General features: G+C 35.2%; 1 long non-coding RNA gene across 1 annotated transcript; it reads left to right on the top strand.

The window, feature by feature from the left end:
- Nucleotides 1-11,627: 11,627 nt before the first annotated feature.
- Nucleotides 11,628-24,556, top strand: LOC125184310 (uncharacterized). Its single transcript, XR_007168124.2, has 4 exons — nucleotides 11,628-15,818; nucleotides 18,498-18,610; nucleotides 21,616-21,745; nucleotides 23,587-24,556. It is a non-coding gene; the product is annotated as an uncharacterized lncRNA (long non-coding RNA).
- Nucleotides 24,557-27,351: the final 2,795 nt, after the last annotated feature.

The raw sequence follows: 27,351 nt of genomic DNA, 5'->3' as shown, positions 1-27,351 counted from the left end.
GAATTTTCATTAGTAAATATCAATATTAATCAGCAGGTTTAAGTCTTCTGTATTTACCTGCAATAAAAATATATGCTTGTCTACAAAGGCCTAAAATTATCATTGCTTGTTTTCCCAGAAGATAGTCCCACCTGAAAAAATTATCCCACTGTGTGTAATATTTTTGTATGTACCTTTTAATTGATAACTAAATATATGTGAACATTGTTTATTTTTAAAGAATGTAGAGTGACATTCCTGTGAGCACTGTGCTATGAGTCAGTGTGTCAGGGCAGTTTCTTCAGTGGTCTAATGTTCAGAGGTTCATATCCTAGCAATGATATGCTGCAGGTGATTCCAGTCCTCATCTATGCTCTTGCCATATGTCTGCGTTTCTCTCCAAGGGTATATCCATCAAAGATGCTGACAAGCAGCACTAATCAATGTGTATCAAAAAGGACTTGGTTACAGCTCTGGTATGAAGCTTGGAGTAGCTGTGTCATGGGAGGCACAGGAGATGCCTCTAGTTAGCATTTATAGCTGAATAGATACATCTGGGGAGGAAGACCTGCAATAGCTGTCTTTTGAGACACTGAGGCTTTTTCTATAATGGCCTGTCTGTTCCAGTAAATGAAAGTCAGTTCCAGGTGTCTCTTCATTACTGCAGTTGCTAGTCTGCATAAAAATACATCAAGGTATTTGAATAGCAAATGATGTAGTGTTAGGAAGAACCTGATCATCATTTCTCAAAAGAACAAAAAGATAACAAGGTGACATTCGGACTTAATGTCTTGGGCAGACTCCACAGACTTGTGGAGTGCTAGCAATTTCAAGTTTTCAAGGTAAAATCTGCAATAGACAAAGAGAAATATAAATATTATTTGAAATAGATTCTGTACATCTTCTTGCGACAAATCTGCAGTATTCTTTAAAGAGAATATTAATGCATACTTATCTACTTGTGTTTCTGTTGACTTATAAGTTTGCAATAGACAGCCCTTAAGTGAACTAAAAGCAAGCTTCCATGCTAGGAATTTATTATAGACCTGTCAGTTCAATCTTTCTAAAAATAAAAATCTAAACTTTGAACACTAGTATAAGACTTTTTTGTACTAGGTTTGCAAAGTATAACATGGGCAGTGGCTGGTTATTTCATTATATCAATGTTGTATATACTGCTGTTTGTCTGTGACTGTTAATTTTTAATTTTTGCATTTTAGATATTACTTTATAAAAGGGTGATTTATAGAAAGTATTTAAATGGAAACTTAAAAAATATACCTTTTCTGCTTCATTTGCATGGATGTTGTGATATATTAATATAATTGCTTTTGACTTGTATGTTTGGGACCTGTAGTTCTTTGATGTCCTGCTTTAAGATAATGAAGCAATTATGGGCCTGAAGGATACAGATGTGCATTTGCTTGCATGATATTTATTTGCTTTAGTTTTGTGCGCACACACATAAATATTCATATTCCTTTGCCATTTTCCAGTAATTCTGTTTTTGAAATCTCAGAGTCATATCACAGCCTGTATGGATACAAATTTGATGAAACTGCGTGATCTGAGATTATTATCTATGAAGTTCTTTCAGAAGTTGAAGTTGCTCACAATGTTACTAAAACACAACTGTATTTTCCTATAAGATCAACCAAAGTCCAGAGCTTTGCATATGAAGAAATAGGACCAGAATGAAAGTTCAGAAGCTTCAGCTACTTTTTCTTCTGCATTGCTGTGTGTACGAGACCCTGGCTGTGGTGTCATGACTCTCAGCACTTCTGTTCCTTTGTAGTGCCACAACAATGATAACGCAGCCTGGTTCATTGTTCCTTTTACTTCACACTTTCTTTGTTATTATTATTATATAGTTTTTAGGATATTTCCATGGAGTTCAGGACCAAGATCAAAGAAATGGCAGGCATTTCCTTCAACAACTTCTTGTCACACATAATTTATGTCTTTTTATTCAAGTACACTCCACAGCTAGTAATGAACTGGGGACATAGTCTTTAGCCTCCTTAACAAATGAAGTATTTACACGTTTTATACAACATAAGCATATAATGAAAATGTTTTTCTGTCACAATAGTTTACTGGACATGCTGTTCGGCAATTAAAATATTCATAGCTAGTTTTGAGGGATGTTAAAGTTTTCCTAGCTAATATCTCATAAAAAAAGGGGGGGGGGGGGGGGGGTAGAAAAGAACTTGAGTTGCTGTGTCTTTTTAAAGTATGGTTAATTATTGATGTCGGTCTTGATGTGGCTGAAATGATGATAGATTCTAATTTAGGTACAGTCTGTTCCATACATTGACAATTTTGAAGACTTTATTGTCTCTGTGGTAAAACTAGTGAATGAAGATTCCTTCCATTTTATGGTGGAACCAACAGATGTGCTATTAGATACTAGATAAAGCTAAATAAATCAGAATTTTCTAATTAAATAAAATCTCATTGAATTTTTAAAGTCTTATTAAAAATACTTTAAAATTCTGCATCTGTTGTTTTTGAGTAAATCACCAAGATGACAGAGTCTTTGTACTAGGCTTCCTTATTTTAATGGAACCATGGCAATTATTCCTTTAAAATACTCCCCTAGAAAAACACCCAGTACAGTAGTCATGGAAGCAATTGTAAATTTGTTGATACTGAGTGCAATGTAGCTGTGGCTACAGTGCCACCAGTTCTCCAGCTGGTTATTTTATCTATGCACATTGACTTTACACATGTACATACTGTTCTCAGGTTTGGTATGAAGCTTGACATGGATATACTATTTCCAAGTACCTATTGCAAGAGTTCTTAAAACTTGGTTTCCTACCAGATTTAATGTTGAGACCTGTCTACAGACTTAGAAGTGAAAACTTTTACCATGGTTTACATGAAAGACAAAAATGCTCTTTAAGACCTGTGAAAGATCTCTGGCACAGACTTGTGATTTAGTTCTGCTTTGGGCAATTATATGATCTCTCCTCTACACAGGTGCTGTTTTGGCAAAACTTATGATAACATTTGACAGGGTAATAGGTAAACAGAAGTCCTGTCTGGTTGCACAGATCTATCTTGCAAAAGAAATTGGGATAACAAGCAGACTTGGGTTCTGAAACTGCCTCCTCTAGGATTTTCATTATGAAGCTGATGGTATGTCTCAATCTATGGTTTACCTGCTAACTTGAATTTAAAGTTTGAGCTATGTTATATTTGACAGAACAATACATATGTAACAGGTGTTAAACATCATGCTTCAAAATAATGAGTATTGGCATATACTGAGTTTTTTTTTAACTTTGAAATCTATATATAGGGAGAAGTACAATTCCTCTCATTGAATTTCCTCCATACTGCTAACTTACGTGGTAAACCTTGGAGTGATGAAAACAGATTTAGTAATGCAGCTTCTACTTAACACTAATAGGGCTTTTACAGCTAATTTACTGTTCACCAACTGGAAAATATGCCACTTAATATAATCTAAACGTGTATTTATAGCTTAATTATTCTCTACCATTAGACAAAATGCAACATGATATAGTTCCATAACTTATTTTATATTGTATTCTGTAATAATATATATGTTCTCCTTGGGAAAAATATTTCCAAAATGTTTTGATTTGGAAAAAAAAAAAAAAAAAGCAATGAAAAAATAACTGTCTAGCTGGAAATTTTTATTTTGGAAATTAAGAAACAATTCTGAAACATATACTAAATTTGAACCTACTGGAATCATACAGAACATGTTTTCTTGCTGTAAGTAATGGAAGAGAACAGACTTTGTATCCAAAATGGCATCTCTGCCGTTTTGAAAAAAATAATCTATCCAGCTGATATAGTCTGGACTTTTAACTGTGTTCAGAGTTTTGTTTTCTGAGTGATCATTGCATGAAGTGTTTGAATTCTGAAAAGTATGAAGTTTCATAGTTGCAGTGAAAACTGGGACAGTTTTTTGTTTGTTTGTTTGTTTTGTTTTGTTTTCTCTCTTTCCCAGTGTGTGTGCTTGATCAACCAAAGTCAATTTCTTAGGAAATTGTAAACTCTTGTGAAATGGCCTTCAAAATAATAATAAAAAAAAAGATAACGTTAAACTACTGAGGTTGTATGTAAGACTATAAAGGCCTAAATAGATACTAAGTTAATTTGGTATCTATCTTAGTACAAGCATTAGAAAAACATGTACATTAAAACAACCAAAGAAATGACAATGCAAAACACGCATGATAAGACTGGTGGATCCAGTCTGATTCAGTGCATACTCTTCATGCAGTTGATTAAATTACTTATTCTGCACTTAAACATATTGTACTCCTTATTATGTTAGAAAGAAAAGTGATTAATTGGATGAATGATTGCTCTTGGTATTTTTAATAAATGTAATACTGTGGCAATATTTTTAATGATAAACACTGCTTAGGAAATTCCAATGCTGGTGCCAAAATTTGGCAGTAAGAGTCTGATTGTATACGCTTTCATACCTTTATTTGTATTTGCTAAGGTTATGGCCCTTAGGCATGATGATTTCATTTCATTTCAGATTTGGTCAAATACCTTTTATATTTTGTATTAATTTTTTTTATTTATTTTTTAATCAAAACTTGAACACTGACTCACCTTTTGCTTGGCCATAATTTCGCTCTGTAAGCAGATTACTACAGATTTTTAAACCAACCCCCAGACCTTCTTACCTTTTCTTAAGGCTGTCTCTGTGGTGAACTTCCATAAATCGATGCATCAGGTGGGTTAATCTTCTTAATCACAGATATCAAGTGCATTTGCTAGACGTTATTTTTAATCTCTAAAAAATTGGCTAGAAACTTTGAAACCAAAACTTTTGTGACAATTTCCTGTACCTGAAGAATAGGTGACTATTGCCTGGATCTAAATAAGTTCTTCCTGGAGTAATGGAGACTCTATCTGATTGACCTAAACCTGAATGTTGTTTCAGTATGGCACCTGATTCTTTATACCTTATATACCACCTTCATCACAGAGGACCATAGGGTTTTAATGTTTCTAATGCAAGAATCTTTATTTTTGCTCACTTTCAGAGCTAACAGAAACTGTTACTGGAATTGGACACTTTTCCTTGGTTCAGCTGCCCTGATACAACTCCTATCATGCATTTCAGTTTCCTGCATCATTGACTTTGGCAGTGAAAGATTTACACTTAGCATCACACCTCAGAAGCTAATTTTATGAAGCAAAAATGTAGTCGCAAGAGTCCTCAGATACTGGATTTTGGTGTCCACAAGAGACCAACATATAGAGTATTACAGGGTCCATGTGGAAACCTTTCCCTCAAAAGTTAATGACACTTCCCTTTCTTCAGAGTATTTATAGATGCAAATTATCCTCAAATTCAGCATGCTGCTGGATCTAAAATATTTCCTGGTACTATTCTCTAAGACCGGTAAGCATTTAGGATGCTAAAGAAATACATTTTAAACAACTTTTGACTCTGAAGGCTGGGTATTTTCTAAGACACTTATCCCAATTTGGAAAGACATTTTGAATTACATTATCTTCCTTCTTTTTCTTCTGCTCTAAATCTAATTGTATTTGAGGGAGACTGTGATTTGTGCAGCTGAATGTATCTGTCTCAGACTTAATGAAAACACAGCTGATGATATAATGAGGAAACACTGTGCAATGAAAATGGACCTAAAGAGCTTCTTTCAGTTTCCACATTATATGGGAGTAGTGGCGGTTAAGAAATCCTCCACAGTTAGTTCACCAACCAAAGGCAATTTTAAAATATTGCTTTGATGCTTAAAATTTATCTCACATCATTAGCTTTCTCTTAAGGGTGGGGGTAGAAAAAGTCTATTACAAATATGAGTAATCAGAGTGCCATCTGCTTAAGGGACATAAACTTACTATATAGCACAGTTTGTTTATATGGCTTAAAACAGACAAAGCTGTATGCCAGCAAAAGAATTTGAAACTGTTTTTCTGGCAGAACACTGACTCGTAGTAATTTATCTTGATATCCTATTTATATAAGAGCTGTAACCTTAAAGCGTACAAGATTAATTAAGGTTGATTTGACTGCCCGCTTTACTTCCTGTGCTTTCCACAGCATTGTAAAGGTGGTAGATTTCTAATCAAGAATCCTTGACACTTTGTCCAAACTTAGAGGTGAGAAACCTCTGTTTCTCAGAAATGATAATTACATGTAATTCCAGCCATGATCTCTTTAACTATGAGTCACAGTTAAGACATTCATCTTTTCCACAAATCTTCCTTACAAAATGAGACCACACTGTAATAAATAGCATTTCATTACTCACAGAACTGTTTCCTCTTTTATGATTTTAGCTATGACACTGCATCAGTTGGTTTAATGAAGCTACAGATGGCAACAGTTCACAGTGACACTGTCTTTATGTACTAAATAGGACACTAGATTTTATTTATTTTTTTTTTTTTGAGCAAGCTTACTTGTAATTACCACTGTACTGAAGTGGTGCATTGCACTTGAAGCTCAAGCTTCTAGATACAGATCATATCTGAACATACTTTCTTCTGAGCCTTTAGAGGGGTCTTTTATTATTAGAAGATCATGCCTCTTAAGCAGATTCTAGCTATTTTGAACCAGTGTAACGCTGGTGTTTTGTAAACTCTGGTACTTAAGCAACCCATTAACTGGATAAGCCTTTAAAACATCTGCCGACTGAGTCACTGCAAAAGTTGATACATAAATTACTCACATCTCTCATTGATTCTGGTCATTGCATGGATGAAGGAGCTGGTTGTTTTCAGGCACAGGAAAACTGGAATCTGGACTGCAGCTCATGGGTGGGTGTACTGGGTCTGGCTGGGATGGAGTTAATTTTCTCATAGCAGCCCATATGGAGTTGTGCTTTGGGTTTGTGCCTAAAAGTTCTCTCAGTCTTCTGTCCGAGACAGCAACAGGCAGGGTGCCTCAAGGTTCTTACCGCCACCTGGGTGACTCCCTTTGTTCCTTCTTAATATAGCCATGGGAAATAATGAACAAACATGCTTTATACATCACATAAAATAGTGTTGACTACTAACTCATCAGTGTTTTGGCTGTTGCTGAGCAGTGCTTGCACAACTTCGAGGTTTTCGAGGTTCGTTCATTCGTTTGTTCGTTCGTTCTTTCTTTCTCTCTCTCTCTCTTTCTTTCCCTTTCTCTCTCTCTTTTTGCCCCAGTGAGTACACTGGAGTGCACAAAAATCTGGGAAAGGACACAACCAGGACAGCAGACACATATTGACCAAACAGATATGCCTTACCATATGACCTTGTGCTCAGACAGAAAATCTCTGGGAAAGGAGTAGGAAGCAGGAGACATTTGTGATTATGGCATTTGTCCTCCCAGGTAACCATTACTTGCGCTGAAGTCCTGCTCTCCAGGATACCTACCTGCTAATGAGAAACAGTGAGTGAATTCTTTAATTTGCTTTGCTTGCACATGCAGTTTGCTTCACCCATTAAACTATATTTGTCCAAACCAATGGGTTTTGAACTTCTGCTCTTCTGGTCGTCTCCCTTATCACCCAGTCAAGGAATTAAGCAAGAGAATGTGTGAAGGCTTAGCTGCTAACTGAGGTCAACCCCCAAAAATGGGTATTAATATTTCTTGATGCCTTTTTCTTTTCAAATGTATTAACCTAATAAATATCCTAAATCTTTTGTAGGCTGGGATGTTTTGGAACAGGGACCTGAAAATCTGTATCTGGCTTTAGGGATTACTTCTGAAAAGGTGGATGAATTAGATGGTTTTGTAGCCCCAGAATGCATTATGAGTCAATTGTTCTCTCCCTTCTTTATTTGCTCCCTATCATAGTCTAAATAGATGTGGATCAAATATACTTAGGCTGAAATGTTTTACCCCATTATTTTGTGCATTTTATGCAGAAAGAGTTTGTTCATCAGTGCAGGACAACAGAGAAATACTAAGAAATTCCAGTGCATGAAAGTAGTGCATGAAGAATACTTCTGTCCAAAATTGTTCAACAGGATTGTAGCTTTGCACAGTTTCATCTCTAATCTTCAATTTTTCCATCTGTTCTTAGTCCTAAAAACTCTGGTTCTTAACACTTCAAGGACTACAATGACTACATTGTATTTATCTTACTTCTGTGTCAAGGTTTTGTTCTTGTTTCACTCTAAAACAGAGCTATGCATGAAGAGAAGAAAAAAAAATATGTGACTCTCAGTTCCCTTTCCAGAAATATACCCTTCAAAATGTAAGTTGATCTAGAAACTGATAAAAACTGCTACATTACTGTTACTAAGCAGTAACTGTTGTTATGTACAATTTCATTTCTTTTGATTGTGTGCAACTAGTTGTGTGGAATAATTACAGTTACTTGATTTCAGTATGGACTGTTTCACATTGATTATAAATTAAGATAATGTTTTTGTAAAAATTAATGTTTTTGTATGTTTCACGTAAAAAGAAACCTTCGTCTTCACAGCTGCGCAGTAGATTCTTCCAAAACTCATATTAGGCCATGGCTTAATGTATTTACTAAAAACCTTGATGCATTGGGTGAAAAAGGAAATGATAAATTATTTTCAGATGTCATCCAATTATTAAAAATTAACTTAAATTAAACAGGATATTTAGGGAATTTGAAAGGACCTAGCAAACCCAGTCAACTTGACAGAGGATGGTAAATTTCATGCAGATTAGATACACATTGGAAGTAAAAACATTTAGCTGTAACTAACCAGGAAAGAACATGCTAATCAGTATGAATAGTTCCATGAAAACATTTGCTTTAAGCATAGCAAATATATTTTCCCTCTACTTCTTTATTTTCAGTCTTGACTTCATGAATTGCTGCCATTAAAACAGGAAAGTTTTCATCTTTCATACCTTTCCCACAAAGGTAGAGTGAAAAGCAGGAAAGTGTTTTGTTTGAATAGCCATTGTTGTTCCTTTGTCATCATCTATGTTGTCCTAGATGTTTGCCAAAAATTCAGTAAAAGATCTAGCCTATGAAAAGGCATTCAAAATCTAAGGATCAATTGACAAGGTTACAGGAAACAAATACTGGTAAAAACAGATCAATATGTAGTGAGAAAAATTGTCTGTATGAATATAGATGTTCAAGTCATTAAAGATGAGGTTGGCATACACCAAAAAAAAACCACATTGCATTACAGGATATTTTTTTGTTTGTTTGTTTATTTGTTTTGCTTAAAAGAAGGTCAGTATCTCTATAGTGGCTCCAATTGTTCTTGCTTACAAATGACATTTTGCTCTTGCCAGAATACCTCTATTTAATCCTTGTTACCTTATTCTTTCCGTACCAGCTTGCCAGCTTCCCAGGCACCTAACACACTGATTGCATACACACTATGAAAACAGTTACTGTTTCTATTTAGACTGTAGAAACAGTCTTAATAGGAGGAATAATAATAATTATTATTATTATCAATATTGCTGGGTAAATAGTAATTGCATAATCCTCCTTATTTCAAAAAGCTCATAAAAAAGAGGATGAAATAATTTGGCACTGTTTCTGGCTGCTTTCCTTTCCTAATGTGTAATGACTGCAGGTTGGTACTTTAATGCCACTCATTTCCATTCTCCCTGGTGACCTGCTTGTGTAGATTATTGTGACCTACTAAACACTGCTGATTCTTGCTTGCTGCTTTCATAAAATAAACAATAATAAATGGGACAGACAATTGTTCCAAAGAATTGATTGAGAAACAATGATCATGCAGGTCAGATTTTGTGTGTTTCTAAGGACATTGAATTAGCAAAGACGCTGAGAACCCTTTCCTCTCCAGGTTTCCTTATCCCTCACAGTTTTCCAGCTCTTTCCAAGTCTTTTGCATTTGCTCTTGTGACAGCAGGCTTTGGAATTCTTCCCTTCAGTCTGTACTCTGGGGCCAGAAGATGCACATCATTTTGGAGGTAGCAGCTTGACTTCCTTTTCCTGGGGCAGCACAGGTAACAACAGCTTAGTTTTTTGTCTAACAACCTACTTCAGAGGAAAACAGGAAAAATGTGCAGTTAAACCTCAGAATTGGATTACATATGCCTGAATGAACTTATGTAACTTAATTTTTTTAAAAGCAAATATATTTCCATGCACCCTTTTATATGTACTCACTAAAAGTTCTAGTATACATATCTGTATGCACACACATGCACTTTTTGTATTTAATAGAAATGGTGAATATAGGATTAATTTAAAAACAAGCAAACACAACTGTTCAGCCTATATAATCAATCTCCTGTACTAATATAAGGGAAGAAATATTTCAAATCTTTTAATTAATTCATTATTATACCTTTTTTTTTTTTTTCTTCTTCTCCTTGGAGGACGCAGGTTTTCTGGAGAGACTGGGAGATGGGTTATATGAATTTTTTGTTTGTTTGCTTGCTTGTTTTGTTTTTGTTTTGTTTTGGTTTGTTTGTTTGTTTGTTTTAAATCTCTCTCATGCGCTGTGAATTTCCCTTTAAGATGCCATTCTTCACAAATCTTTCAGAATGTCTCATTCTCCAAGGAGTAATTAACTTTCACACCTATTTGTTGAATGTGTGTGTGCAACAAGTCTGTGAAACAGGCAGCAGAATAATGGCTGTGAGCAGTGTGTAGTGGGGAGAACTCCTTCCCCCAGGACATTAAATATGTTTGGTGGCATACTGTGTATCCTAACAACGAAGTAACACCTCACCATGAAAAGGAGACATACAGGTCACCCATGTCCCACTGTTAATATCTAGACTTTGTACCCAGTAATATTCTTTTTCTTCTAAGTGCTTGTATAATTGTTTTGGAATTTGTTTATTATTATAGCTTTTGTGGCTCTTTGGCGGTCCATTTCACATACTAATCACCATCTGTGCCCATTTATTTCCTCAATGCCTTTCATGCCTAGTCATTTCTCAGCTCAGTTTATGTTTCCCTACTTTACATTCTTCATTACCTCACAGAATAACCCATTGGCACCAGCTTTTCTCAGTACTGCTCTTTAAGTACTTTTTGGAGCCACAGGAACTGACGTCTTTTTCTGTTAATCTCAAATTTATCAGATGGAAATGAACTTAATTTTCTTAACCTGTGTCATTGATATTAACATATTAATTTTTCTCTCATTCTTGCAGTTTCTTCCATATTACAATTACATATTACATCCATACTCCATGAAAGTCTAAGGTTGGAGAAAAAAAAAAGGCACAAAAACGATAACAACAAAAACAGTTGCTTTAATATATTTTGCTTAATTTCTCTTATCTACTGGTTAAGGTTTTTGACTGAACTTGATGGATGCCAGAATATAAAAACCTGAATGCTGAAGTTCTGCAAGAGTGTAGGTAATGTTTTTGGACTGCCTCAGAACACCATTTTAAAATCAATTTGATTTTTTTTTTTTTCTTTTGAGTTTGCAGAATCTTTTACATGAAAAATGAAGACTCTGGTACTAAATTTAACTGAGGATACAGTCAAATCTCTTCTTAACATGAAGCAAGAATTACCATTTTGCTTGTAGGCAAGTAACTTTTTCAAATTTGAGCACTTGATCTGTCTGCAATTTACCTTCTCGTTTTTGCTTTTTATTTCTCTGTACAGTTCATTTCATTACATATGTCTTCCTATTACTTATTGCTTCTTCTTCTTCATGCCTTTTGCACTTTGTCTTCTAACTCTGTTCTTCATCTAACTCTGTTCTTCATCATTTTTCCTGCTGATGTATTTGTCTTCTTTCGCATTCTTCGTTTCCTTCATATATTTCTTCTCCTCCTCTATTTCTCTATTTTCTCTGCATTTAGCACCTCTTATATTCTCTCCACCTCATTTCCACATTGGCAATATTATTCAGTTAAAACATCTCACACTAATTTTCTGTTATCCATGCACTATGTACCAGGAATATGTTTCCCCTTTCTCCAGGCTGAAGATGCTCCGTGAACTTCTTTCACCTTTGTGGGAGAGAACAAGAGTTCTCCAACAAGAATACTGGTATTTTAGTGTTAGTTTAGCATACTAGGAACAGTTAATCAACTTCATCCAGTGCTTTCTATGTGTAGATCCAGCTGAATGTTACTGCTGTCAATTCTTTTTCAGTTTTAGAAACAATGGAAATGACCATTTTCTGCAATCACAAACAGTAGGTATTTTATTAAGAACACTAGAGTTATCAACATACATTTCATACATTCCCATACAACAGAGGCCAAAAAGACATTCCCAAAAGACTAACAGTTTACAGAAAAGTCTGAGAGCTACAAAAAGAGATCAGGAGAGCTTCATTTTTGTTTTCCAAATGCCCTTCAAAAGTAGTCATTATTTCATAAATATCAAGGATTTTTGGATACTGGACTATACATCAACTATAAATGGAAAACGAACCACCAGAAACTCTCTACCACCAAAACCAAAAAGAAAACAAAGAAATAAATAAACAAAACACACACAAAAAAGTGTTTTCTTTCAGTCTAAGCTGAGAAAAAGTTATTTCCTGATGGCAGATTTATTGATTATTTTATCACTGAGTGTCAATGACAACAAAACTACTATGTGATGACACACTTTTCAAAATTAAGTAGAACAGGTAAGAATATAAGCCAATTTCTCATTTCTACAGTTAAATAAATATATTGTTTTCAAAAATGTACAGTATGATATTCACCCTAATTTATGTTACACGATTACTGTTCAGTTACTACAGAAAACCATCACCATTTGAATTTTTTTATATCAGAATTCGGTCTTAATTTTGGAAGGAACCAAAGGCAGGTTTTTCACATTTTCTTTAATCCTGAACTGCAGCTGCAACTACGTAATTTGGGTTTGTTTGCACTGTATAAGACTATAAGACTTTTTTATTAGTAATATGAAAAGAATACTTTGTTTATCACTTTTTAAATTTAAGACATACAAATATGTGGCAAGTGGCACCAAAAATCCTTGAGGAACATACATTGCATTAGACTTATTGTACTGAAGTGTCTTTATTCTTCTTTAGCTTAGTACAAGCTGCAACTAGTAAGCGTTCCTTTTCAATGAACTTCAAGTGTCTTCAAAGGTGAAGAACAATCTTTAAATGGAAGAAAAGAGAATGACATTTCATTTTTTTGGAACTGCAAATTTTATTTATTTTAGTTTAGTTTTCATAGATGTGTTAACATAGTACTTGTGTATTGAGCACTTAAACTTTGAAATCACCATGAAAGTTTCCTGCCCTTGACCTGTTTTTAGCAGTGGAGTATAGTATTCCTTAAACTTTCCACATAAAGTGACAGCTGTGCTATGCTATCTTAGAATGAAGTTACAGAAATGGAAAAGTCTTAATTTTCACTGCTTTCTTTTCATGCAGTGACAAGCAAGATTTCTGATAAATAAAAGAAAGATCTGACACTGACACGTCATAGTCTAAAGCTTAAATTCATACAATACTACGAGTCATGTATTTAAGGCATAGCAAACTCCATCATCTATACTCAATACCTAATTCATATTGACAACAAGTTGCCATCTAAAATGAAATTCAAAAGCAAATTTTTAATTATAGAAGGACACCTTAATATTGGCTTTAGCTTGATGGTATGTCTGATCACTAACATAAGGAGATCAGATTCCCTGCTTACCTGAACAACAAGGATAGTTTTGTTTGTTTGTTTGTTCTTTCCATGTCTTGTTGAACAATGAAAGAATAAGAAGGTACAATATTTGCAATTTGCAACAAAGAAAAATCAGATTAGACATAAGAAAAAATACTTCACAGTGAAGTGGTTAAGCTTGCCCTGGGAGGCTGCAGAATCTCAATCTCAAGATTTTCAGAACTTGACTGTCTGAAGCAACCTTTGAAGCAACCTTTGAAGTTAGTATTTCTAAGCAGAAGGTTGGACTGGATGATATTAAGGAGTTTGTACCAGCCTAAACTATTCTATGACAGTTACTCTAACATTGAAAGCACTTACACAGATTATGGGAATTATCCATGCTCTGTCCAAGTAGAGAAGTGAATCAGGGGCTCCCATATCCCGTTGAATCTCATGTCTACAGCATCCTTGGAATCAATTTCTTTGTGTGTGTGTGTGTTTTGTTTGTTTGTTTGTTTTACCATTACATGACCAAAGTTATTATCAGTTGAACAGCTGGATCAGAAAGGTCTTTAGAGACATCCCTTAATTATCCTCACTTTGCAGTTAATTCCTAATTAGTTCAATCCACTTTTCAGTCAGCTATTTTTTGCAGATTCTCTCTTAAGATACCTACTCGTCAAGTCAGGCCACCTAAAATAATGCTACTAGTGCTGCTCTGGGTCCAACCCAGGTGACACCAAGGAGCCCCAGTAGCTTTTCTGGGAGCCTCTAGTGGTCCATGTTTCATACTTCGGGTTCTTATTTCTCAGAAGGTATTTATATTTATTATAATATATGGACATCCTTCCCACCACCAAACATTTTATCTGTGATTTATAGCTGTAAAAAAGACAAGAAGAAATAATGGTATTTTTCTTTTTCTTAAGGCACTTTAAACTCAGATACCATTCCTTTGCCCACATTTAGTTGCAGCTGAAAGCCATAAGCCAGATATTTTATGGGAAAGGAAAAGTACTGTGCATTACTTATAGTTTATTTGTTGTTGTTGTTGTTTCTATTTTGAGATAACTTTATATATTGTTAAGACCATTGAGCTAAATCATTTTGACTAAGATGGTGAATCTTCCTGAACTACGTTTCTCTGATACAAATAAATACCTCATGTCACCAGAAAAAAAAAGGACTGGAAGAGAATTTGCTGGAAGTGTTGCAGGGTGTAATAATGCTCAGTTCCAGATAAGTCTGTACCTCTGATTCTAGGATGTTGTTAGCTGGTGCTACTGCAGCTTCTAACAGGAAAAACCCTGCACACCACACTCCAGAACCAAACAAAACCAACCAAACAAAAAATCCCACAGCCTAATTTTTATTTTTTTCTACTTTTAGTCCCCAGTCATACAGTGGACTAAATACAGGTGGGTAATTCAGAACAGCAACAAACAGTGAGAGAGATTCCTCAGATGTGATTTTCAGTAAAGAAAGGTAATTAGTGAGATAAAATGACCCTCAGGAATATTATCTTCCTGTTCATGAAACAGAGTAAAACTTTTTACTGTTCCCTAACTACTTAATCAGTTCTAAAATGTCCACATAAATATATTTCATATTTATTTTTTCTTTTCTCCTTATTGCAGTCAAAATATTTCATTATGTAGACATTCAAATTTTGGAAATGTGAATGTTGCATGAAGGTTTTGGGGAGCTTTCACTGGTCAAACTGTGTTTGAATGCTTTGGGATTTAACAGCTCTCTTTGTTGTCAGCTGTATATTCTTTTAACAACTATTTAAATGGTGTTTGATGTAGCTAATGTTTTCTGTGCTGGCTATCACACATTTCTATAGCTACATGTATATGGATTCTTTAAATTCATAAAGTCAGCAGAGAGTGAAAAAAGGAAGATCTTCCATTTTCTGTAGATGTAAAAAAACAGGCATTGTAGTGCATATCTCTCCCCTGAGTTTTCAGAGAACGAAGAAGTGCCCAAGTGATTGCAGGGAAATATCAGTGCCAGAAAATCTGACACAGCTCAGGGAGAACAGAGAAACCACCAGGACATTCACCCCCGAAAAGGGAACTGTTCATCTGTGAATATTTAATGATGTATACTTTTATTCCTACGGTCAGATGTTTTGTATGCGTGACATGGGGTTTGCTTACATTTTTCACCCTCTCAGTGAAGAATATACAGCCTGAACCACCCCTGTCACAGCTTCAAGCCATTTCCTCAGGTCCTGTCATTGGTTACCAGAGAGAAGAGATCAGTGCTTGCCCCTTCGCTCCCCCTTGTGATTTCTTACTTGGTAAGAAGTGCCAGATTTTTTTTATTATTATTTTTTTTAGCATTGTATATTCACAGTTCTGCTGATAATGACCTAATTTTAAATCTTTACATTCTTTAACTTTCTTACTAACAGATGCCAATATAACTACTTTCTATGAAGTAAGATCATTTTTCTGGAACTTTGAAGAGAACTTGTTCTTATTTTCTTTTCATCACCTAAGGTAGCTCAGAATTATACAGAATTGCCTTGACATTCTATTTCTCTTTTTCTATCACTTTTTTTTTCTTTTTCTATTTCTATTTCTATTTTCTATCACTTTCTTACCATGAATGAAACTCCACTATGGATAGGAGCATGAAAACAAAAGAATTAAACCTGATGGAAGAATGTCCTAATCCTTTTTTTGTATGTGCTCTCAAATTCCTTTATGATTTTAATTGAGGCATGAAAATCACTCAGTGGCCACTTTCCCCCAAATTTAGATAATTTTGTTAAGCCTCAGTATTTATGAAACACTTATTTCATATACAAAGCAAATTATATGACCATATTTTTAAATCACCACCCCCTTTTAAATTCAAATTCATGTAATTTTTCATATGGGGTAAAGATGATTCAGAGGTAACAAGTTATATAAACTCATCTGACCTTCAACAGCATGACTATGCACTTGTCCTTCACCATGCAGTCATTTTTCTCTAAACTCTTCTTTAATTTTTCAAAGTCGTTTCATTGAATATTCTAGCAGCAAATTTTTTGATCCTTATCCAGTTGTGGCGAGCTAAGATGATGTTCAATGTAATCTTTTCAGCTTCCATACTTCCCTAGGCTGTCAATAAGCAGGTATGTTATTGAATATCATAGCTCATCAATTCAATTTAACATACTGTTAAGGAAAGAAAGACATGAATATATTAAGTATATCCTCTTCACATAGCTCCAGCAAGAGTTGGAGCAATAGCACATTCTTAGTGTTCAGAGAGGGGTCAGAGCTTGTTTTCACTTACAGTTTTGCCACATGGGATCTAAAACAACCTGAGACACTTGAGCATTTTTTCATCTTTGGTCCTGGTGAATTTGTTCTGCCAGTACTTGGAAAGGATAAGAACAGCTATCCATTTATATAATCAAAAAAATATATGTTTTTTTCTTTCTATGTGAAGTGCCTGGCTGTGATGTTGAACATCATGCTTTTTATTTTGTTGCACTGAGGTTGCTTGAAGAATCAGAGGCAGAGCTCCAGCACACTTTTTGTTAACATGCAGGAGGACTACTACAATTTCTTTGTGTCTAAAAATAACTGGGTGCAAAGCAGGTAGAGGTGGATGCATCTTTCCTGATGCTCTAAGCAGGCAGAGTGATTGTCTTTGCCTGGATTCCTAGATGTCTGGACCCAGCCCAACTCTACTCTGAAAGTAGGTGCAGCATTTCATATATCCCACTTTTTTTTTGTTTGTTTTTTTTGTTTGTTTTTTTTTTTTCGGTCAGGGATCATTAACACAGGCACAGGTCTCCCTTTGTTCTCTCGCAGCTCCAGGGTTAGAGCTGACTTTCAGTAACCAGGCCTACTGGCATGTATCATGTCCATATGTCTGTCCATAAATAGCCAAGTCACTGTTTTCCTGCAGTGCACAGGTAACTGGAATATTAAATTACAGGCAAAAGACTGCTCTCAAAAAAGAGGTAATGTGATGTCTTTTTTCCCAGACATGAGAGAGATGAAGCTCTGAGTAGCCAACTCTTCCTTGTTCTTCTCTGTAGAGCATATTGTTAATTACCAGTTGATTACACAGGACCCAGTCTAGATGATTGCATGTATATCCATGTATTACATCAGTGCAACCCTTATTAGTATACATAGCAGTCTTCTGTGGAGAGCTACATGGACCTCCGAGACAATGTTGGTCTAGTCCAAAAGTGCAGAAATTAGAAGTTAAATGATTTATCATTCATCTGCCTTGTGAGACTTTTTCTCAGGCTGCTGGCTGAAGAATAAGGAGGTGGGGAGAGGTGTCTTCTTTTCCTTAAGCTAACTTATGTCTGTTCACTGTCAACAAGACAATATATATAATGGATGTGCTCTATAATTAACAATTAGACTGTTGTAAAATATGCAATTACAGCTACTAAGAACACTTTTATGTCTGAATTATAAGTGATTTCAGAATAGTCAGTAAAGCCTTATAAGTGAGTAATATGGTTTCCAAAATCTACATTTTGTAATTTGTTTTTCATAATGAATAATGCCTTCAAAGCTATGTACTTAAGATAAATTTACTTATTACAAAGAGCTGGGTACAAGATACTTGATATTAACTGATTTTACTTTATTTTACTTTATTTTCAGTGTTAGACTTTTAAAATTCATTAATAATTCCAAAGAAATAGAAGAAAAAGTAGGAAAAAAAATAAAACAGCAAAGTAACATTTTCTCAATCTTCAACAATTAATATTATTTAGGCATTTTATTCCATTATGTATCCCACAGAGTTACACCTTACGTTGGGGATGACATTGAAATTACAAGAACAATTGATTCTTACTACATGCAGCCATGTAATTGACTTACTCTTGACAAGAAATTAAAATGCATTTCCTGTGTCTGTTTGTGATCTGTTAGCAAACAGTGTATCTTTGTTGTGTGGAGTTCAAGTGATTTTGTGTTTCCTCATCTTAAAACTCATGCTTCATTTTCAGCTGCTATCTAGATATTGTAGCCAAAAAAGAGATTTTGCACATAAAGAAAATGATGAAAAAATATTTGCTGTAAGGCAAGAAGAAAATTGACTTGTTCTACACAAAGCAATCAGGTAAATGACCTTTTGCTCCTGATTGCTATTTCTTAATGCATTTCCTCTCTTGTGGAACTTGTGCAGAAAATGAAAGCAGAGGTCTGTCTTGAGGGCAGATTTTGTAAATAGCCTGTTCTGAGGGAAAGACAACAACTTGGGAAGACTTCTGTCTTTCTCTCCACCATACATGCTATGCCTATACCTGTAACACAGTGCTGTTACAGAGGCACACAACCCTACCGTTGCACTACAGGAAGCTGTAAAGCCCGCAGTGCTCAGCTCATGTAGCATCAAAGTTTTGCCTGAGCATAGCAATTCATGAATTTGGCCATGTCCCTTCATATGAGAAGCCACTAACACTGACTTTCTAAGACGTGATCCACATCAAACACAGTATCAGAGACTGAGGTACTCAAAGAACAGGAAAGCCACATATACGCCTGAAATGCAAAGATGATTGTAGTGTGGCACTGCTCACGAGGAGCTTGTGTTCATTTTGCTTCAGCTCTTTGCCAGTTCCCTCAGTGCAGGCAGGGTCTGCTCACGTCTGTCCACTCAAAATTTTTTAGTGTCCCATGCTTCAAATCCTGGGGAGCTACTGAGGTTTGCTAGCAAGTGTGAGAACTGAGTTGGCTTCTGACTGGCATGTGCAGTTGCTTTAGACTAAGCACTGTGCAGAGACATCTAACTGGGGACTAGCAAATCCGACTGTACGCAAGCTAACTGTGTGCCATCACTTGAGTCTCTGCATTCTATTTTTCAATACTTCCATTTCACAGCAGAGCACATTCCTTGCACCACGCCTGCTATAAGAAGCCCAGCTGATCTGAACTGGTTCTGAACTGAGCCAGTTCTGAGTCTTCCTATTCAGGGCACAATTAATCCACCTGGATTTGATTATAAATGGTTAATCCCCTTGGATAAACCATGGATGGGGACTGACTAAGCCCCTACTGCATAAGAAATATCATTATACATTGACTTCAATAGCAGCTTGAGTGATCTAAAATAGAATAGCTTGTTTTACCAGAAAAATAAACAACTAAAAAAAATAAATGGAATTGGGTTTTATCTCAGCCAAGGATTACATTTGGAAGGATTTTAAAAAGTGGATTTTAAAAGATTAATTTAAAATAATCTCTACAGTTTGATGGGATTTAAAATTGTATTAATTTACTTTAAAATATATTTAAAGCCCTTTTAAAAAGTAATTTTCTTTCTTTTCCTGTTGCATAACAACTTACCTTCCAATTTTTGTTGTACTACCAGCCTCGTGTTATGTGATAGGTGTTTAATTTTCACTTTAATTAATATTGATTTATAATGCTATAATTGCCATTAACTTCAGTCATATAGCTTAATGACTGTGATTTATGAGAGAACACCCAAATACAGGATTCCAACCTGAGCCTTGGTGTTTTCTTTCTGATGGAATTAGAAATCTGTCTTCATGGTACTGTTTTTATAGTACTTTTTACACTGACAGAACTCAACATTAAATCATTTAAAATACATAAAAGATTGGGAGAAAGGCCATTTCTATTCTTTTAGTATTCCAGTTGTTACTTGAATAAACGTAGTGAAAATGTTTCGAACAAAGGTGTACTTATAGTCTTATTTGGTGATTATCCTCCTTGTGAAAATATTCAAATAATATCAGAATAATATCATAATAATATCAATAATAATATCAGAAAATAATATCAAATAATATCAGAATAATATCAGAAATATCAGAATAATGTCAGAAAATAATATCAAATAATATCAGAAAATAATATAAAAAATAATATCAGAAATATTCACAAAATGCACTTAAAGGTGAAGAAAGTTGAATAAAATGTAGGTAAGAATGTGCTGTGAGTACTCTAAAGTCAAATATCTTCAACTATTTCTGAATGTGCAAAATGAGCGTTCCTTGCACTTGAGAATGTGTTCTTTATGATTTCTGCTTGGTCTATACCTCTTTTTTCCCTTCTGATTTCATAATGAAATGAGAAAGATGGATATATTCAACTTCTAAGTAGGTGGAATTTAGGTCTGGGATGGATAGTGTTGTGGGGACAGAAAGGTGATTGCTGTGTGGACAACACACAGGTATTTATATCACATTAATTCTGTGTTCTCCGTACAGTAAAGAGGTCATCCCTGTCACCCAGTTGTTCATTCAGCTTTTTTTTTTTTTTTTTTTTTCTTTCTTGGTGTTAGGAAGAATGAAAATTACTTTCTGGGTAAGGTCAGAAATATAACTGGGAAGCAGGACATTAGGCTGAAAATTAACTGTAATTTTTCTGAATGAACTCATCCAGGGTGATAAGAATCAGAAAATGGCTTTCTTCATACAGATTTTTGTTTATAAGAAGAAGGAATATGTGGGTAATTCTTAAAGAAAACACACTTGAATGATCCAAAGTATCAGACCTGGTAGAATAATGAGATATTATATTTTACTCCCCTTACATACTTTCCAGATGAGAAGAGTATCAATACTATACAAAGTTTGTAATCAGTCCAGACAAGGTAACGGGAGTCCTAGCCTACTAGATTTATTTTACTACTATTACTACTGTTACTATTTTTGCTTTTACTAAAAAGCAATAGAATTACTCTGTCTTGATGTTTACAATAGCCTAAAGACCAATTAGATTGCTGACTACTTTAAGATTCCACTCATGCAAGTAGAAAACAATCTAATTTCAAGGTATTTCAAATACATTCTCCAGCCTCATGTATTTGCTATATAAATAAATGATTTATATAACACCAACTCTATAAGCAGACATCTCCATGCCATTAATATAATTTTTTGCTCACGCTAGTTTTACTCTGATACAGGACCATTGGTTTTAGTGGGCTATTTCAATATTTATGTAAATGTCTTAATAAAATAAGAATGCTGCCTAAGGTGTTCTTTTTCTCCTGTTATGAAAGCACACCAGAAATATGATCAAAAAGAAATGCATTCACTGACTGCAAAGCAGCCCCTTTTCTTTCTGCCATGTGACCACTTCCTTATTTTCCAGCCATGGAAAGAGGATGGCAGAGGGAGTAAACTGCAGTTGACCATGCTTGAAACATCTCTGTGCCCTATCCATTGTGTGTGACAGCAGGAGTTCCCTGCCCAGAAAATGGACTGCATCTCTAGTACTGCAGGTAAGGGCAATCTCAATTCTGGGCTCTGTTGTGTGGCCAACATGGAAGTGGAGCTGTGGGGAGGGGAAGGGTTTGCTGGGAAATCAGCTGCCATGGGTGGAAACAAGGCACAGGATACCTGTGGCCGTTGGCTCTGGCTTCCCTTGGGAGTGGGAGTACAATGACTGTAAAAGCCTCAGATGTCTCACTCCTGAAGCTTGCCCTAAGCTGCTCTCAGGCTTGGAGGGAAAAGGTATGACTCATGGCTTGGGACCTTGATGCATATTTCATATCACAAAACCTGTGCAGTCAGTACATGTGCCTGTATTTGAACTTTTAAGTCTGAGACCATAGGTAATCTGATGCCTAGAGTTAGTAGCTTATTAGCAAAGTTGTTTCCATTTCAATTAAAGCAATTAAAGGAAAATGAAAAGGAAGTAACTAAATAAAAATTAATTACCTGAAGGACAAGTAGGCAGTAAAAAAGAAATCATTGCTTATGAGAGATTGAGTTTTTTTCCATCTATTCTCCTAAAACTTTAGATGATTTGGCAGTTTTCTAAAAGAATAGTATTTGTCTAGTGTCTCCTGACACCAGATTAGTATTTGTCTAGTGTCTCTTGAAGCCTAAGATACTGAATGTTTCAATGTGGATTTGCAGAGATTTTTAGAATGGGACTTTATAGGATGTCCACAGTATAAAGTGGTAATATTGGTGAAACATATTCCAAATAGAATAAAATACATTTGCCATTTGCTTTGGGGCTATGGTAGCAGACTTTTTAAGCCTAATTTCAGCTTTCTCTCAATTCTTCCCTTATAAGCAATTTAGTTATTCGTTTTCTTATGAAAGCACTAATTAAATTGTCAAACTTTTTATTTAAATTGAATTATTACCATGAGTGCTTAATGGGAGAGGAAAATGCTGAGTTTTATTAATCAATGTTTATGATTTATGACACAGCCCACTGAGTTTCTTGTGTTTTGTGTTTCAAATGAAATCACGTATAACAAGAAAGTTACAGTATGAAAAAGCTAAACGTCCTTAGAAGAGTGTTTAATTCTTTCCCGCATATATGAAATAAGAAATGGTAAATATAATACATACATTCAAACATGATAAGAATAAATGCCTGAGAAATGTAGCCAAAGATGTTAATTTTAGGTTTGTTTGAGGGATATATAAATCACACTGTAATATATATAAAAAAAAATAATGTCAAGACAATTTTCCTTCAAATACCTTTTCACCTATAGACTGGGATTCTGAATGCATAAAGCACATTACCCGTGAAATAACTGACTTCTGCCTTAAAACATACATGTATGATACAAAAAGTAGTCTGCTCATGATATTTTCTTAACAGGCCAGATTTGCTTTTCAGTTTTAGAAAATCCTAAGGGATTCAGACAAGTATGAAGAGGTCATTCATTTTCCTTCATGTAGCGATAACATTGACATACTGTATGTTTTACAATGTTAGGGCCTTTGCAATAGTTAACAAATGGATTAACTAACCATTTGTGGGTGTTATAACGCTAAAGTAGTAAAAATAAGCAAAATTTGTGTATTCTGTAAAGGAAGAGTTACAAAACAACAGAAAGAAAAAAAAATAGTTGGTATCAGGAGTCTCTTGTAGCTCTCTAGTGAGGGGAAAATCTAAAGCATCTCTGAGATATTAAATTTGAAGCATGTAGCGCTACAAATATAAGAATAATGTAGAATAATAAAGGAAAAACATGAGTCTTTGTGTTGTGAGAACCGAGAATCTAGAATACCTTACACTAGAAAGAGGATGAAATAAATGTTTAAAATTAATCTACCTTTTAGTCTTTAACCTTCTGTTGTATTTATTTTTCAGAAAGATTTAGGAAAAAAAAATAGTGATATATGGGCAAACTAATTTTTAAAAGTGGATGCAGAAGCAATTAAGCCTTCATTATGTGTGTTCTGGTTTGACTAAAGACAGCTCTCCTGATCAAGTGAGTGACACTGGTGCAACAGAATATCTTTGAAAAGTTCAGGTTACCACTAAGGTAGGTTTGGTTAAAAATCGTTGTTGCTAAAATTAAGTGTCTCCAACTGAATTTTCTTTTGTACTCTAAACACTTACATTTAGTGAAGTGGTTTTCTTCATAACAACGTAAGTCCAAATCTGTAAGTCACATTTAGTGCTGAAATCCACAGAAATTTTACCTGTATTAAGATTACTAGGTTACAAAATCTGGTCCATAATACTTGTGGCTTTACACAAAGACAGAAAGGTATGTAACTGTATTTGATGAACAGACAATCATTTTCATTAAGGAATCCCATTCATTAGCAAGTGTAAATATAAAAAAAGTAATGGTGTAATATGTACCCCATCAAAGGTCAATTCTTTCCTAAAAAAAAAAGTTCATAGAGTTTTTTACAGTTTTGTTATGTTTTTAATAGAGTTTCCTGATTGTCAAACAGACAGTTGAAGTCACTAACTTTTTTATTAAACTCAGTTTGATAGGTTCAAACTGCAGCAAATCATAAACCAATCTTCATTTGTTTTAAATTATTCAAAAGAAAATGAGACCCAATAGAGTGCTCCTGTCTTCTGAGTCTCGCATAAAGGCAATGAAAAAGCACTGTTTAGTTCAAAATGGTCTTGAAACTGATTTATGCTATCAAATGAAGTGTGCTTCTCATTTATTGTTGCTTAGATATTAGCGTATATCATGAACACAGCTCAGTTTATATCTGAACGGATGCACTCCATTTAACAAAACAAAGATGGGCATTTCTGTAAAACTGTCAGAAAAACAAACCTGTTACCACATAAAAATACTTGCAGCACTCTGAATGCTTTATTTTAATGAATTTATTGTGTGGTGTTTATCGCAGGCTGTGAGGCAAACGACAGTGATTTATAACTCACAGGGCAGTAGCCCTGATAGGATGATAAAGGACCATTTCCCCTCATTATGCCAGCAGAGCTTCTTTTCATCTCTTCTCTTATTCTCTGTTCATTGTTTGTCCTTGGCATCATCAGTCACCAGGCAGTACAGTTTACAAACACTGTTTTGGCTGGCAGAAAATAAATTGTTTGGCCAATGATGTGAAATCTATCAAATTCCTACCACACAGTATCTTGAAACCCCTATTCAAGCTCTTGTCTTAGGCTGATCCATAGGGTAACATTTTACTTCTAAGAGATAGATTCTTTCCCTTCTCACTTGTTACTAAAAGCAAGCTGCGTTTTCTTTAATCTTTCTGCAGGCAAAGTCTGGCCAGCTTCCACTAGCTGTAGAAACTTTTTGTTGTTGATGATGTTGTTACAAAACCCACCTAGACAACTTATAGAGGGGTAGAATAGTGATATTTGTCATTTTGGTTAACCGCATATGAGTGACACCCAACATAGTAAATATGTAGCTGGACTTGACTTTGCTGTTGAAAAGATAACATATACACCAGAAAGGTGACAGGGACAGGGACAGGTTTAGAAACAGAAAGAATGTGTTGTGTTTATCTGTCTGCTTGGCAGCATCTGCACAAAACCATTTAAACTATAAAGCTGTGTTTATTTGAATGGCTTGATGTAATCCACATGCAAATCAGTTGGCTGTAAATGACTGAAGCTGCTGAATGGGGAATTACATGCTGGTATATTTAATCTAAAAAAATAAATCTGGATTACAAATTTAAGCAAAAGAAAAAAGTACACACTCCAGTATACTTTTCCTTAAATAATCCAGATATGTGGTAGAGTTTGTGTTATAATAATGTGACTAAAGACAGGCTAGGATAGAGCAATAAAGAAGAGAATTTACAGAGCACAAAGACTGAAAGGGAAGTGTTGTCTTTAAGTGCCAAATGTACCTGCATTTTAAACTGTTGGGTCAAGTCTTGAAAAATACCCAGTAACCATCCATCATTACTGAGAACAATGGCGATTGCATGCTGAGAGTAAGAAAAAAAAAAAAGTATTCTCTCAGTCCACTAAATCTGCATCTAAATATTTATTTGAACAATTTGAAACATGATAAATATTAATTTGGCCTTTTTTTCTACGATACTCATCGTAAGATGTTAAACCTGAAATTACTGCTGGGTCTGAGTTTGGAGGTAAGTATAAAAACAAAACATTTTTTTTTAGCGTTCTGACTTGTTCTTCTGTCCTGTTAACTGGATTTACTGTTTATAGCCCACTTGGTGGTGACATCAACGATAAAATCCTTTCCAGAATGAAGCTGAGGAACGGAACAAGTATTTTTCAAGTTTCGCTCTGCACAACTGTTTTTTTGCAGGTGTCAATAATTATTCTCCATTAAGAACTGGAAATAAATATGTGCATAAAGTAGCCAGGAGTAAGAGTTTCAATCCTCTGAGTCTTTTAACCCTATTAAGGTTGTGTGTTTCATGCTTCTTTTCTTTACCTGTCTATGTTAGTAATGCCAGGATTGCTGAATTTCCTGAAGGCTGGGGTGATAGACATCATTTTCATACATATCACACCACTCAGTTTCACCCACCCTGTGTGAAATATGGTTTATCTTCCTTGTAGACAAGTGAGTACTTTCAGCTGACCTAAAACATTTCAGTCTGCAGAAGACTAAGCTGAAGGTTGCTACAGTCTCAGTACAGGAGACTGCAGTGCTTTCAGTGTCAGAGACCTGGGAAACAGGTTAGGAAGGAGATCTCTCCCTCCCCTCTGTTGGTCCCAGGGTTCATAGAATCATAGAATATCCCGAGTTGGAAGGGACCCACAAGGATCATCGAGTCCAACTCCCAGCACCACACAGGTCAACCCAAAAATTCAGACCATGTGACTAAGTGCACAGTTCCTATGTGTCTGAGGTGGGGGAAAAAGCAGAATAAACTCCCTCATCCCAAATGTGGCATTCATCTTAATTCCTAACTTTGTGATCAAGTTACAGCAGCTCAATGTCTAACAAAGTACCCACGTCTCAGTAGCAGTGAATAGTGTTACTATTCCACCAGTCTGGGCTGTCTAGGAGTCTCAGATCTGCTGTTGGTTCAGATGAGATGGGCCAAAGCTCCAATTCACCCCAACTACTTCATGTGGTTAGTTTTTCAGAAACACATAAGCGACTAATACTTTCAGGCTGGTCTTACTTTCTATTGCAACATGCATTTGCAGATGACAAGCCTCGGCAGAGGTTCTGGCCCTCAGAATGATAAAATTCAGGACAAGAAACACACTGCTGTAGAAAACAACTGGGGGGTTTTGCAGTCCTCTTAGATAACAAAGGAGGGAAATATGTTTTACTCCTGGTAAGTTTGCTTAAGTGCCATATAATATCTCTCTCATTCCTTCATGTTTCAGTCATCGGACTGTCACAGCTGTCACAGATCTAGCTATCAAACTGTCTAAAGTATTTGTTTTAACAAATGAATTTGTGCTTTGGCAGCATCCTTAGGCAGTGTTGTTGGCAGATTTTTAAATTACCACTTGGATACTTTCAAGACTGGCTGCTGATGTCCATTCATTTTTTTTAATTATTGTTTTTAATTTTTTATCTTTCTGTGAGCATGGTAATTTATATTGAGTTTTTTCTTTGTTTGGCCTTTTTTTTTTTTTTCTCATTTTTGAGGAAATCATGTAGCCACTTCTTGGGTTTCTGTATACTTC

This window comes from Anser cygnoides, chromosome 4 (genome assembly GCF_040182565.1).
Source record: "Anser cygnoides isolate HZ-2024a breed goose chromosome 4, Taihu_goose_T2T_genome, whole genome shotgun sequence".
In the NCBI taxonomy this organism is placed as follows: Eukaryota; Metazoa; Chordata; class Aves; order Anseriformes; family Anatidae; genus Anser; species Anser cygnoides.
This window is presented reverse-complemented; position numbering and strand designations above follow the sequence as displayed.